The sequence below is a fragment of the Triturus cristatus genome, chromosome 5_1 (genome assembly GCF_964204655.1).
Source record: "Triturus cristatus chromosome 5_1, aTriCri1.1, whole genome shotgun sequence".
Taxonomy (NCBI): domain Eukaryota; kingdom Metazoa; phylum Chordata; class Amphibia; order Caudata; family Salamandridae; genus Triturus; species Triturus cristatus.
In genome coordinates, this window is record NC_140587.1 from 635,124,987 (window position 1) to 635,141,369 (window position 16,383).

Here is a 16,383-nt window from a genome sequence, read left to right on the forward strand (position 1 = left end):
GCGAAGGCTCTGGTGCAGCACCGTTAGCAGTAATTCATTTTTACAACAATGCTGCAACGCCTGACATAATAGCAAATCTGCGTAAACTGGATGATGATCTGGAATGCCCTGATAAAAGTAGTAGTAAGAACCTGTTCATTTTATGGGGGAGGGGGAATGATTTTAATACCAGATTGTGCAACATGCCTCCTTAAAAAATATGTGCCCTGACCAATTTAGATAAGATTGGCCCGAAACATTTTTTCCTTAATCGATTTGGGGACAAGTTAAACTAACTCATATTCTAATTTGATTTGATGTTCTCTAATGAAATCTCATCCGCATAAGCCCCATTTAGGTGTACCTTTAATGGGAGAAACGCTCAAAGCATCATTGATTATTTCCTATTATCCAATAAATGCACCGCCCATGTTTTTAATTTTAACTCTTACTCTATTTCATTAAGTGACCATTTTCCCCAGTCTGTTCAAATTTCACCCGTGCTACTTTCTAATCAGCAGCACAGTCAAATTACCACCCAGACAGGAGAACGTAGGCTAGCAACTTTTAACGGCTATTCCCTGCGGTGGCAACAGGTTATCCCTGAGGGGGTTCTTAAAACACTCAATTAGTAGTAAAGGGGAAGCCTTTGGAACCTGCATAGATGAAATCTCACACCCAAAAACTATTATTAATGACTTCCTGGCAATCACGTACGGGGTAAAGAAGAGTCTCCTTGTTACTAGGAAACGTAGACAGGAAAGAAAAGGTTGTACCAAGGCCCATAGGAGGCTAAAAGACGCATTACATAAAATCCCAAGATGCAGACTCAAGGTCCAGTCCTGTAGATTAGCCTATAAACAGGCGCTGAAACAAAGGAAACAACGGCTAAGAGAAGAAGCATGGGAAGCCTTACATGAAGCAAGTATTATTAATGATAACAACTGGAGGGTAGTTAGCTCTGCACCCTTGAGAGCTGATCATGGCCCTGGAATTAAGGTTGCGATACTGGATGATGATTGCATAAAGCACTTTTCTGTTATATATATTTTCTCCTCACCCCTATATCAGAACACAATCAGGCATATAAACGCATTGAGACTGAAGTTCCAACTCAAACTTCCTCAATTATTCCATTCAGTCTTGGTGAAGTCAATAGAGCAATATTTGCTAGTAAGGGCGGAAAAGCACCTGCTCCCGACGCTATCCCAGTGGATCTGAATAGGGACAATCCTACTTTATAGGGGCCCTTATTAACTGTGGTATTAAGGGCCTGTTGTAGCATAGGCTTTCTTCCCACAGGGCATAATCAATAACTGTACCAATTTACAAAAAGAGAGATAGACATAATCACGCATGTTACAGGCCAATATCCCTGCTTGACTCCTTAGGGAAGATAGCGGGCCGCATCATTTTGAACAGGCTGAACGGGTGGGCAGAAACAAAGGATATCTTGACAGACCTTCAGTACAAGTTCTGCAATGGGATTAGGACAATAGAACAGGGTCTCAACCTAAGCATGTTAGTATGAAAATATACCAAGATCAAAGAGAGGGAATCTACTTCTGGCATTTGCCGATCTGTCCCTATCCTTTGACTGCATCATTCACTGTAAGCAATGGACAATTATGTCCAACATGGGGGTGGAGACATCGATCATTAGTTTCCTGAGAGATCTGTATACAGGATCCAAAGCCAGGGTTAGATATGGCATCAGGGGAGAATGTACACAGCTCTTCAGCGTGGAGAGAGGGGTAAGACAGGGCAATGTCATAACACCATTTCTTTTTTCATTATATATAAATAATGTAGGTGCTGTGCTGATCTCACACTCTAAAGATCTTACTCAGATGGGAGACCGCCCAATGCCGGCCCTCCTCTATGCGGATGATGCTGTTCTCATGGCCCTCACTCCCCTCGCCCTACAATCCCTACTCAAAAACGTTGTTGAATTTATGAAGGACCTTGGCCTACTAGTTAACCAACCCAAAACATTCTTAATGAAGTGCAGCAGGAAAAAAGTCACATGTCAACATATAAAAATCTAACAAAAACATAGAATTCACAAAATAGCTTTTCATACCCAGGCGTACTGTTTGATAAAGAAGGTACATGGAACTGCGCAATTACTACTAGGGCTCTATTATTTAGAAATGCATATATGGCCTTACGAAATTTTGCTAGAAGGTTGGGCATGTTCCCCCCGCAGAGATGATAACGATTTATAAGGCCAAATGTATAAGAATAGCACTATATGGGCTGTAATTTTGGGGCACGCAAACTGTACGGCCCATACAAATGGTGGAGAACGAGTTTTTGAGGTATTGGCTTGCCACCCCCAAAAGCGCTCCCACATATGTTTGGCAAGCCGGGCTGGGGGTCTTGTTTCTTACAGACCAAATCAGGATGCAACCCATATTACTCTGGCACAAAGTCTGGACACCCGAACATACCGCCCTTAACCATGCCATCATCGGGGATTGCCTTAAATCAACTCTGTTAACACGTATTCCATGGCTGACATACAACCAGCGTTTTTGTCATGACCTAGGGCACTCAGACTACTTTGAGGAACCTGAATCCCTAGTAGCTAAGAGCAGAATAACATTAAAAATGAATACACTATGCACTTAGAGAATCTTAGGTTGCCCGTAAAATTATCCAAGCCCTCTGTTTTAAAAAATAAAATTATTTTAACTATTTATGATATGCAACCATATTTGAAAGACGTATCTAACTCTAGGCATAGATTTGTCCTGACTTGTTTTAGAATGGACTCTTTCCATCATTTGGTTAGTTTTCCGGATACAAATGACTGGTCATTAAATCCAAGTAACTGCCCTTGTGATAGTACGATAGCACAGAGCAACATGCATGTTGTACTTTTTGGGAAATGTTATAAGTGGAGAAAACAGTATATTTTATCTTTTCTAAAGCCCTTACAATTTACACAATGTTGCCCCACTTATCTCCTCCTACAATCATTGTCTTCCGTTGGGATTTACTGCAGAATGTCAAGCTTCTTGTGGGATGTTTTCTATACCAGAAAGAACATTTTACAGTAGTTATGATTACTTTTATATATTAGTTTACAAACGATCAATCACAATGCAGTATTAACTTGTTTTTATAAAAACTGCTATAAAATACATCACAAAGAGTGTAATTTAAGGAATTCTTAAAAATTGCTATTTTGAAATAGAATAGACGAATGTACTAAGCTAACAAGTAGCTAGGTAGGAACGCAGAGGGGACCCTTAGTTGAGGTTTTTGAACTCCTTCCTTTTTTTTCCCTCCGTTTTAATCCGAATATGTAATATCATTGTGCGAATGATATAAATGAGAGGCGTCAGGGCCCGATGATCATCCAAATGAATTGATTTTAAAATGTACTGTCAAAAGCGTTGCCTGATATTAACTGTATTTTTAGGTATTTTCTTACTGTACTTTTATGGTCTAATTGATTTAGTTGGTACTGACTGAGTGGCTTAAAATCCTACTTTGCCATTAAAGAGGCTTTTCAATTAGAATTCCTCAGATGCCAAACATTACTTTTCTACCTGCTTCCAATCAAAAGTTAGTAAAGTTTAGGTCGAGCTTTGATCGACCTGTTATATCTCTTCTGTGGGGTTTGGCAAACCCACCGAGGCCATCTGTTACTTTCTGTAGCATTCAGAAATGCTGGCTTCTTATTGGTGCATTTCTGTCAAAGTCCCTCCTTTGTGTCTTCAGCTCTCTTACCTGCGATTTGACTCAGAGAGCATTTTGGTCAGCCATCACACAGTACAGCATGTGATGGCTATTGCAGGTTAGGTGTTGTGTTTTTCTTGTAGTTTGATTAGCGCAAACCAGACGGAAGGTCACAGGTTACGTTACAAAAGGACACATTCATTATTTGGTAGGCATGGGTAGATTAAGTGATTTGCCCAGAATCACTGGAAAATCACTTGTTTTATGATGCTCGCTCCAACCTTTGCTCTGCAGTCTAGTGCTGCTCGCACCCACGGCTGGGCCCTGCTGCGTAGAGCGGATAGCAGTGCAGGCAATCAACAAATAAATGTCGATCCGTACCAATTACACAACTATCCATCAGACAGGGCCTGCTTCTGCCCAGGGCCAGGGCTAAGGTCACTGCATGTAGACAAGCCTGGTACCCCCTATTTGTGCCTGCTGTACAACCAGTAGACGCACATTGCAATGAGGGGCACGGGGCTCTCTTTGGAGGTTAACACTCCGTGATGCATGACAGATAGACTGTCACACAGCACAAGGAAGGAGGTCTTAAATATGCATAACGCGTGCATTTACGAGAGGAGAATCAATGAACATGGGTACCAGGCATTAACACGCAGCGCACTTACTAATGTACATATTTACTACAGCTGACAAGTAATGTCACGGATTCAATACTACGCGGAGTCCTCACTAGTAGCCATCAGGGTGGTTTTCCGTGGCCTCTTTCATTGCATGCCAGCATCGGCTCGAGGGATGTTTCTCCATCACTGCGGCACTCTCAATCTATACCAGAATAAAGCACAGTTTATTCAATGCAACACACAAAGAACACATTCTATACCAGTGTTAGATAGCGGAAAAGGCTCCTCCTTTTATCTAACAGCAGGAGAATGATCGGACGAGTTAACGCAGCCATGAGTCTTGTTTGCTGCCTGCAGGACACACACACATGCACTCCCTACTATTTTTGTTTCCCTGCTTACACGGTGCCTTCTCTCCACACTGCCACGTGCCCGGATGACCAGTGCCTGTATGTGCCTGCTGCAAGCTTGAGCCTAAGTGCCTGCTTCCTTGAAGAACAATTGCTTTCCTGATGCTACGGTGCTCTGAACACTGTGTTGCCCAGGTGCTTTACTTCTGATAAACTCAGTGTGGGAGTAAAGAGATGGAGGCTTTTTGCCTAACACAGATCCCCAAAGACTTAGAACTCCCTCCTTCCGCTCCCCTTATTCCATTATTTGATTTAGCACTGCAATAACATTTTCAAGCTAATATCATCATGGTTTTGCCCAAAGATCACGTTTTTAGTTTGAAATCTTTTTTATTGAGGTATTGACAAACAAATTCAGTGGGTTAGGAGGCCTAGGTCATATGCTGGTAGCTCTCAAGTTGCTGCACAGAGTATTAAAAGAACAAAGAGAACTTTACCTCCCCCTCCCCATCCCTGCCCACACCTCCCCCTCCCATCTCCTCCCCCATTTAACATGCCTGGACAAAAAACAAAGAGCAGTCCTAGTGCACTGTGTAATGTTGCTGGGTCCTGCTTCAATAATAAACGCCAGGCATGAGGAGGTAACAACTATATATATCTTTATTCCAATACAGCGGGAGAGCGCCGGGGAAAGACGCGACCTCGCGGTCTTATTCTCTTCGCGCATGCGCAAATCACCGCATTGCTGCCGTCCTCGCGCGCTACGTCACCACGCAACGCTCGAGAACTAGAGCGCAACACTACATATCTCCCTCCTTTTATTTAAACAAAGAATTAGGGGTCCATAAAGTCCCTCGGGTTGCTAGCTTCCCTCTGGTTCAAAGTCTCGGAAGCGGATGGGTCTTACCACCACTCTGCTCGCTCTAGTGTGCCTTACCGGAGTGGAGAAATCTTCTTGGGTACTTTCTTCTGCAGGGCTCACCCCTTTGTCTCTCGGTGTGCCCAGTTCCTCTCTCCTCGGGGTCATACTCTCCTCTCCACGCTGTTCCTCTATCTCCAGTGTTACTTGCTCTCCATGCTCCTCGTTACTCTCTTCTGCTCTCCTGTCTCTTTCTACAGCTGCGTTCCTTCCTTCCTTTTCTCTTGGGTTTATGTCTTGTTGTGTCCTTTCACTCTCCTCTGGGGGCCATCGTAGGATCTTGTTACATTTGGACATGCGGTCTTGGGACCACACGTTCCCATCACTGAGCAATGCTGCCCTATCGTACACTTCTTTCACTTGTAGAGGTAGGCTGTATTTGCTGTCTCCTTTCCTTTTCCGTATGGCTAATTTGACTCTCACCCATTCCCCTCTCTCCAGAGTTGTTGCCTTCACTTTTCTCCTCTGATTGTAGTATTCTGTATATATCCTCTGGGCCTTCTCTAGATTGTGCTGTACTACTGCCGGAGACCATTTACTAGTTATCTTTTTTTCTCTCCATGTTACATTGTCTTTGGTGAATGGGTGTCTTCCTCTCAAAATTTGGAAAGGGCTATACCCCGTGCCTGTGGGGGTGATACGGTATGCCCATATCATGTTCTGTATCTCCTTCTCCCAATCTTTGCCCATCATGATGGCTGCTTGGATGGATCCCATGATGACTCTATTGAATCGTTTCACCTGTCCATTACTCGACGGATGATACACGGAGGTGTGTTGTACTTTGATTCCATTCCTCTCTGCATACTTGTACCACTTTTCAGATGTGAATTGCGGTCGATTATCGCTCAGGATGGTTCTCGGGATACCTTCCCTGAGGAAAACTGAAGTTAAGAACTTAATCACTGCCTCCGCATCCATTACTTCCTGGACATGTATCTCTGGCCATTTCGAGTACTTGTCGACAAGAACGCACAGATATTTGGGCGTTCTTGCTTGTCCAGCACAGGTCCTAGAATGTCCACTGATACTTCTTCCCACGGGTCATTCGGTAGTGTGAATTTCCCCAATACCGGTCTTAAAGGATTCAGTGTCTTGTCTGCTCTTTGGCATTGGTCGCATTCTCTTACATTTCTCTCCACTTGGATATCCATTCCGGGCCACCAGTACATGTGCTTCGCTCTCATCTTGGTTTTCACTATTCCTAGATGTCCTTCGTGCAATAGCGCAAACAGTCTTGATACTAACGCTGCCGGGGGAATAACTTTATCACCTCTGTACAGAACAATCCCTTTGTCTCCCACTGACAGCTCCTCTATGACTTCATAGAATGTCCTGAGCGCCTCTCGCAACAGTCTTTTCTCGGGCCATCCATGTATTATGTGCTCTTTGACCTCCCTAATCTCTCTGTCATCCTCGTACGCTTGGGTCCACTCTTGATTGCTTATCACTCTTTCTGGGTCTTCCATCACCGCTACCATCTCTTCCTCTTCTTTTGCTGGGTTGGGGGCTTCTTCCATCACCGCCGCCCTACTGAGGTAATCTGCTACTTTGTTTCGTGTCCCTGGTATGTACTCCACATCATACCTGTGTTCTAGTAACTTTAGTGTCATCTTGGCGATGCGCGGCGTGGCACTTGCATGCCCACTCGAGGTGAGTACTTTGACTAACGGCTTGTGATCAGTTTTGAGTTTAAACCTCGTGCCCCATAGGAATTGGCGGAACCTTCCCATGGCCCACACCACCGCTAACATCTCCTTCTCGATTACACTATATTTCTGTTCTGTGGGTGATAATGATCTTGATGCGAAACTGAGGGTCTCCGTCGTTCCTTCTCTCCTCTCCTGCATGAGGACTGCACCCAATCCTTTCTCGCTGGCATCCGTCATCAATATCGATAGTCCAAGCGGGTCGTATCCCTGCAGTGGTACGGCTTGGCTAATGTCATTTTTCAATGCCTAAAATTCTTTTTGTGTTTCTTCTGTCCACTTGAACGCTGTTTTGTCCCTTATCAACTGTCTCAGGGGGTGGGTCTTGGTGGCAAAATGTTGCACGAATTTGCTATAATATTCTGCCATCCCTAGGAAGGATCTCACCTCCTCTTTGTTGGATGGAGCCATAGCATTGCAGATCGCTTTCACATTTGCACGAATAGGCGTGATGCCCTGTCCTCCTATTTCATGTCCCAAATATGCGACAGACGTCATTCCTAGTCGGCACTCCTCCCATTCTGCGGTCAGGCCGTTAGTTTCCAGCACACGAAGTACCTTATCTAGCTTCTTATCATGGTCTTTCCTGTCTGTCCCCATCACCAGTATGTTATCCTGGAAATACTGAATGCCCTCGATGTCCTTAAAGAGACGATGCATTAATTTCTGGAACACCGCCGCTGCTGAAGCGAGACCAAAAGGCATTCTGCGGAATTGATAGCATCCGAAGGGTGTTATAAAGGATGTCAGTTTCCGGCTTGTTGGATGTAGATCTATCCGGTGATATGCAGAAGTGAGGTCAATAGTGGAAAACCACTTTACCCCCTTCGTTTTGGACAACATTTCTTCAATGCGCGGCAATGGGAATTTCTCCACTACTAGGCACTTGTTCAGTTCTCGAAGGTCCACACACAGGCAGACTTTGCCATTGGGTTTCATGGCTACTACCAAGGGGGCCAACCATTCCGAGCTGTCTATGGGCTCTATTATTCCATTTTCTTCTAGTCTGCGTAGCTCCAGTTGTACAGCTTATTTTATGGCTAGAGGCACATTGCGGACTTTGTGTGATACCGGCCTTGAGTTCTCCTTGAGTACGATCTTGTGTGTGAATTTCTCTAATTTGCCAACTTTCCTGTCAAATACTTTCGAGAATTTGCTCTTCATTTCCAGTTCCGGCCAGCTCCCAGGAGCTGTCATGAGTACTTGCGTGTCCCCTCCTGGATCTAACTTGATCCCTAGGTCACCTTGATCCATCCATCCTAGGATGGATGGGCCCTTCTCTGCTACATATAGTTTGCACTCCGCACTTCTTCCCTTAAATTCGAAGTTCAACTTCCTGTACCCCACCATGGGAATGGGTTCGCCTGTGTACGACACTGGTCATATATCCAGTGGTTCTAGCCTTGATCCCAAGCTGGGTTCGAATTCTTCCTTCCACACTGCTCTTTGGACGATGGTGTATGGAGATCCAGAGTCTACTACAATCTTGATTCTCACACCTCCTATTACCATGTCGCATTGTGGTTTGCGGGAGCGCTTGTCCTCGATGCCTAGCACTTGCTCGTCCACGCATAATACACCATCTTCCTCATCTTGTTCTTCTTCTTCCTCCTGTTGGTCTTGCATCACGTACTTCACCATTGGTCTCTTCGTTTTCCGGCGACAAACCTTTTCGTAGTGACCCATTATGCCGCAGAACATACATTTCGCTAGGGAACGCTGGGCAGCGTTTGTCCTGGGCTGCATGCGCTTGACTTCCGCACCTGTAGCACGTCGTAATGTTGTCTCTATTCTGCTTCCATGTTTGTCCCGGTTTCCCTTTCCACTTATTTTGTCCTTTTCCTTCGGGCGGCATGGCTTTACTCCTTCCCTGTGGTTCAGCGTTGTCCACCTTGTTCACCATGGTCTTCTGGAGGATCTCCCTTTTTGCTGCGTCAGCACACCTTTTCGACATTTCTGCCTTTTTTACCATGGCAATTACTTCTTTCAGTGATGCCTCACTGTTTGTCCACAACTTGTCTTGTACTGTTTTGTTGGTGGTGTGCATAACTATTTGATCTTTTATGAACTCATCATTCAGGACTCCGTACTTGCACGTCACCGCCAATTTCCTCAATGCCGCCACATAATCATCTATGGATTCGCCGGTTTCTTGTTTCCTTTGCTGGAAATTATACCGGTCGATGGAAACGCACACCGCAGGACGGTAGTGGGTGTCGAGATCTTCTATGGCGTGCTTGAATACGTCATCGTCCGCGTTCGGCCTGGGTGCGGGTACCAGATTCTGAAAGACCCTTATGCCTTCCGGGCCTAGATTGTGCAGGAGAATCCTTTTCTTCCTCGCGCTGGGGAAGGCCTCTCCATTTTCATCTTCTAGGGCTGCAATGTAGTTCTTGAAGTACTCTCTCCAATCCTCCCATTTCATTTGAGGCTCTCCAGGTCTCGGCAGGAACGGGATTGGCGTCGTCAGTGAAGATGCTTAAGAGCTCATCGTGGCGCGTCCTTCTGGTACCGCCCCTGGGCCTCTCGGACTGCCTGGCGCATCCGTGCTCTCACCTGGCGCCTGATCTTGACGGGCTTCTCCTGCTCCCCTGTCTCCACGTGCTGCTGCTTCCACCAGGGTCTCTTTGGATTGGAGATGTTCTTCGTCCTTTGTATTGCTCTCTGCCCTGCTCCTGGTTCTTCACCTTGTGGTTGGCTTCTGTCCCTTCTTGCCGCCTCTGCCACGCTCTCCCGCCGTGTTGTGCTCCTTGGTGGTAGTTCTCCCTCCTGTGGTCCTCTATGGTGCCTTCCCGGCTGGTCAGTGCTTCCTGGTGTGGTGACTAAGTTCCTTTTTTTTCCCACCACTTATTTATCCACCAAAATCCCTTCACTCGTCGCCACTGTAATGTTGCTGGGTCCTGCTTCAATAATAAACACCAGGCATGAGGAGGTAACAACTATATATATCTTTATTCCAATACAGCGGGAGAGCGCCGGGGAAAGACGCGACCTCGCGGTCTTATTCTCTTTGCGCATGTGCAAATCACCGCATTGCTGCCGTCCTCGCGCGCTACATCACCACGCAACGCGCGAGAACTAGAGCGCAACACTACACACTGTTATGTTGGATAGTGGCAGTTAGTCTACACTGTGACTCAATTCAGGCAGCTGGAGTAGCCGTAGATATCTCGGGCAGGACAACTCCCGGAATTCAGAACATAGCAGAGAATCTCAGCAAAAGCAGCCCGTCACCTTGAACCCACTCCCTTTGTTCCCAGCCACTCCATAATTGTATCCATCACGACTACACAAATCCGACCATTGTACCCTGTCGGTGAAAAAATTTGAACCTCGGTACTTGCTATTGTAATGTGTGTAAGTGTGATCAAACTAGTGTGACAACCTAAATAGGTTGAACGTGATGTAGCCCCATCTCTCTACCCACTCTGGAATTCCAAGACACCACTTTGATGCCAAGATATATAACACATAAATCAACATGTAACATCGTTCTAATATGGCCCCCGTGGTAGAGCAGGAAGCATATGAAGTATAATATGCCAAGATGCCATCACACATTAAACATATGCTTGAACATGAAACTCTGTTCTAGTATGCCCTCGGGACTGAATGGAAAGTATGTAAATGACTATATTTTAAAAGCGTTGCTTATAGGCCAATATATACTCAATATTAAGTATATTACAAAACACCATTCCAATATGTCCCCCGCGGCCAAGTAGGAAGCTTCTGATGTACAACATGGGGAGTGGGAGTGAGTGAGGACGAGGGCGTGACCCAGGTAACACTCCCGGGTCTCGCTTTTCAAAGCACGCGTGAATGCCGTGTGCAACGTGACTGAGCACGAAGCAGCGGCGTCGGCGAGCGCAGTAAGATGGAACCAGAATGAATGGGGGGGTGTCTGCTCGCTGTGAGAGAGCGAGTATGCGAGTTCGCAATAACATGCGAAGCCCATTTAAACGGTGGTGCAGCCGAGTGGGGTTGTGTGAGAAACGAGAGGAGAGGTCATAATCAAAATGCACTGAGCTCGGTGCAGCGTTGTTACGATGGTTCTTTGGGGGGTGGGATGAACCCACGACATATAGTAAAATGCAAGGATGAGTGAAAGTAGGGCTGTGAACAACAATATAGCTTGAAGGGCATGGCCACGTGAGAACGGTGTATACTTACTAGGATGCATACAACTACAACTACAGGTTGATGTGCGGCGACCTCTCTTTTCACAACGGGGCCCAGTTGGTATTGAATTACACAAGCACTTACAATGCATTCGTATAAACGTTACTTCTTTCTTTTCTTTTCTTCACGTCTCAAAATCTGGACACCTTTCTTTTTTATTTATGGTTATGAAAGTCACCAAGGATGATAGCGTGCGCAAACTGGTGAGTACCAACCAGCAGCTCCCTTGGTGATGCTTACGTGAGGTACTTTCTGGCCTTTCACACATTTTTTTCTTCTTGCTGTTCACGTTGACAAATAAAAGCAACTGAACACTCAGATTGGGAGGTGAATGGCATTAATCGTAAAAGCCAGCCCATAAGCAGAGATAGTGTCTTAACTGCTCCCGACATCCAGTAATTAATTAGTGTAGGTAAATAATCAGGTTTTGTGGATTCATAAGTGAATGAGTGGGGGGAACCCTAATTATTATTCCCCCTTATGCTCCTTTTTGTGTATGATTTGTGTACGGCGGCTCAGCTGTGAGAGCATCTGATAAAATTGTTTTATGTTAGATCGTGCCAACTACAAACACAGTTGTTATTGTAAGGTATTCGCCTTCTCAATAACTGATTGAGCTACCGCCTAACTTCATAACAACCTGTGGGTCTATATAGGGGTAATGCTTCACCCCTATAGGGACATGGATAGGAATTGCATGGCCTTCTCAGATGAACAAATTGTGTTAATCTTCTCTGGCCCCTCATTACTACCAGATGCACCATTGACCAGTAACACGACAGCCATAGTTGAATGGGACAAATTGACTAACACAAGGAAACGCCAGATCCGGGTTGCCCTACATGGGGCGCTCATGAGCGAATATCTATGCGCAGGTGCCGCCCCTCCTAGCTTAATTGTGAGGATTGATCCCAAAATCTTCTTGGAGGATAAGCAGTTTCGGGTGGATTGGAGCTATATAGCCAACAAGTGCACCTGCGACTGGCTTATCTTAATTATAAACATGGCCAAAAGACTTAGCGAAGAATTACTAAAGGAGATCCTTGAATTAGACGAGTCAATTAAAAGGGATACCACTATCAGTGACACTAAGGAAAAACTGGCCCAAATTCAAAGTGATCTTGCTGATTAGAAGACCTATATGATGAATCAAAAAATTAAGGGTCTAAAACGCAACCTAGACTGATTTTCACATGAATGTGCGTTCCCTTATGAGGAAGACAAGTATTGCCAAACAAGCACAGAAGAGCCGTATCAACAGAATTATCAGAGGGGGGCCATAGGCAGACTAGGAGAATCCCATACAACTGGACCTTTGACAACACGAGCAGTGAGGAGGAAGAACAACCATCCATGTCTAATAAGAATAGGGTTAGATTCACTCCCCAGAGCAGGACCAACGAAGAACATGGCGCGCTTCTGAGGTCTTTTTGAGGCCAGAACCAGAGGGGCAACAGAGGAGGAGGTCAGAGGGGGAGAGGCAGGGGTCGCCTGAACCAAGAACAAACATGGCTGGCATACTCACCCTGGATAACCCGCAGCAAAGGCAGAACACCCCTGTAACCAATATAGTGGTTAATTTATCTGACTATCCACTCTCGCCTGGTGAGGTGTGTGAGAAGTTGGCCTGATATGTAGTGCTCACTATTCTAGTGATCACTGTGTATCATTCCAAACGACCCTTATTGATGATTGGTTGTAAGTCAACCTTTTAGACCAGCTATCCTAGTAGCGTGGATACGAGCAGTCTTAGGCTAAACTCTAGAGGGCGTGTTAAGCCAGCTGTTTACCATCACATATACCCCTTGAACACCAAGTGAAAGGACACCACACAAGTTGTTATGAAAATAAAAGGATATTTATTTATAACAGGACTACCCTGGCTCTTTATGAGTCAGGGAGCTAAGCACACTACAAAACTCTTAGGAAAATACTTCAGTTGCACAATTTACACAAATGCCCGAGGGGCACGAGAAACCATCTACACTAACAGTGAAATGCGAATGGTTAGAGTCTGGAGATACTGATTCCGGAGTGATCCGATCAGTGGGACTAAACGAAAAAAGGAACTGGACACTTGTAGAGCGAACCTGCGATGGAGCACCGAGATGCTCGAGTTACCTAGCCCGGAGGCTGCGGCTGCGTGAAGTTCGTCAAGATGTCGGGAGTCCTCGTGTAGTCTCAGGAGCCTGAAAGAAGAAGTTGCTGGCAGGCGACCAGTGACGATGTTCAGAGCGATCCAAGCCTGGATCGGTGGTGAAGGAAAACCTGAAAGCAGAGGGGACTCAGTTCTCAACCGCTAGCCAGCGATCGTGTGGGTACCAGGAGGGTACCGGCTGAAGTCACCTCGACCAGGTGAGTGGGTGACGTCGGACTCGGCTGTTCCTCGGACCAGGAGGCGCGGCGGCGACCAGGATGGAGGGCGAGCTGTCCCACGAAGGTGTCTGCTGTCGATGATGCTGGGCCCAGGCAGGGGCAGCGGATCTTGGCAGTGGCAACCCAAGCGGGGGAGTCAAGATGGCGTCGGGAGTGGACCAGGAGGGTCCGTGGTACTCCTCTGTTGAAGGGGAGCAAGAGCCAGTCTGGAGCAACCAGACTAGTGATGAAACAATCGTGGTGCGTCGTGAAGAGGGCCACAAGCCGGTCGGCAAGTGGTCGAACAACGCGGTGAACAACAAGGAGCGGAAGGGCCCCCACGCAGATCTCGGGGATGCTGGGGAGGCAGACTTCGATGCTGGAGCTGCTCAGGGTTAGGGCTTCTCAAACCCTAGGTGCACTCACTCGAGGGTCCCTCGGTGGGCGTGCTAGATAAGCGTCGTGCAGGTTCTGAAGATAGCCGGTCCCGCAGGTCTCGTCACACCTATGACTCTCAGCTGAGCTGATGAGGGAGGTAAAAGGTCAGAGATGGCAGGGAACTCGGGTCTCGTCGAGCTGGGCAGTCTTGATCCTTAGGAGAGACTTACAGCAAACCGCAAGCGCTTAGATGGTGCCTGCTGGTGCAGGGTGGCTACTCCTTAGCCACAAGGGAGAGTCTTCAGAAATAGTCAAGAGTTCCTTTCGTGGAAAGTAGTTCGTGATTCGGAGTTATCCGATTATCTGATTATCCAATTTGGGAAGGGGACTCGCTCCTACCTTTATTCTAAGAAAAAGGGGCTGGCCCGTGACTAGGTTCTACCTATGGGTGGAGCCAGAAGGGGGGTGGTTACACCCCTATCCTTTGTCCGGCTTCGCGCCAGCTCAGGGGCTGGTGTGCCCCCGAAACTGGTTTGAGCCGGGCTATGCACAGTGAGCACCGGGGTGCCACTTGCAATCACCTTCCTTTCAGCCCTGCCTACCTGGGATACACAAACCCTGTCTGGGACGGTGCTAACACCGCCCTCGACAGGAAACCCTTTGTCCAAGCTCCCCTTGCTGGAAGGTCCCCCAGCAGCAGGAGGTCAGACTTGTGTCTGGTGGCAGCATCCATTTTGTGATGCTGAGGCTTGAGTCAACTTTAACCAGGGTTCAAGGTTACTTCCATGTCGTGTCCCTCTAAAAGGGGGGAAGGCTAACCCCGTCACCAGGACTGGCGAGGGGTTCGTATTCCCATTCGTATGACACCTTACTCGACATGTATAGGTGATGCGATGCCAAAGTTAGCAAATAACCGCAAGGATTATAATGCCTTAAAAGTAGTTGGCCCGCGTCACCATGGAACGGCTATTAGGGCTTGGTTCCGCAAGCCGTCGACGGGCTCAGCTCGCGCCAGAGCACCGTCCCACATGATTCCCTGCACTCTGCCTTCAGGATTGATAAGGCCTGCTATAGGAGTGACTGATAGGAATCCATGTGTCCATTTTAGGGTTTAGGTGTAGGAATACTACACCTACAGCAACGGGTGATTACACCACGTGGCCCCAGCTGTCGTGCAGCCAGTTGTGTCAGATTTGGGCGGCCATTCCAGGGGTGGCATAATACATGCTTCAGCCCCTGGTAGGCCCTGGGTACACCGATGCCCTGGATACCTGTGGTATGCTGAGACAGGGACTGACAAGGTGGCCCAGTTCCAATTAGTGGATGCACCTAACGTACATGTGTGTTAATTTCGAGAGAGAACAGCTAGGCTGTGGGTCTGATTGGCAGGCCCACAGCCGGAGAAAGTCGTAAACCAATGAAGCAAAAGCAAAAAATCTGGGTGATCATAGGATTGCAGACCCTACTCTCCTACATGACCCCCCCCCAAACTTTGGGACAATAAGCTAACCTTGACCAGGTGAGTCTTCTTGTTCTAAGTGGAAATACCTGGAGAGCCCATCTGCATTGCCATGATCAGTGCCAGGTCTATGCTCCACTGTGAAGTCCATACCCTGTAGGGAAATGGACCACCTAAGTAGTTTGGGGTTTTCACCCTTCATTTGATTTAGCCACAAGAGGGGCTTATGGTCGGTCTGAATCTTGAAGTGAGTGCCAAACAAGTATGGCCTCAACTTCTTCAGGGCCCAAACCACAGCAAAGGCCTCCCTCTCAATAGCTGACCAATTCTTCTCTCTGGGGGTCAGCCTCCTGCTAATAAAAGCTATGGGCTGGTCATGACCATCAAAATTCAGTTGCGATAGAACAGCTCCCACACCCAGCTCCGAAGCGTCTGTTTGGACAATGAATGGTTTGGAGTAGTCTGGACTCTTTAGGATAGGTGCTGTGCACATGGCCCGCTTTAGGTCATCGAACGCCTTCTGACAGCTTGCTGTCCACTGAACTTTTTTTGGCATCTTTTTACTTGTCAGGTCGTTTAGCGGGGTCACAATGGATCCATAATTTCGGACAAATTTCCGGTAATAACCAGTCAGGCCCAAGAAAGCTCGAACCTGAGTCTGGGTGGTTGGAGGAGCCCAGTCCTGGATGGCCTGTATTTTGCTCTCCAACGGTTGAACCTGGCCTCCACCTACAAG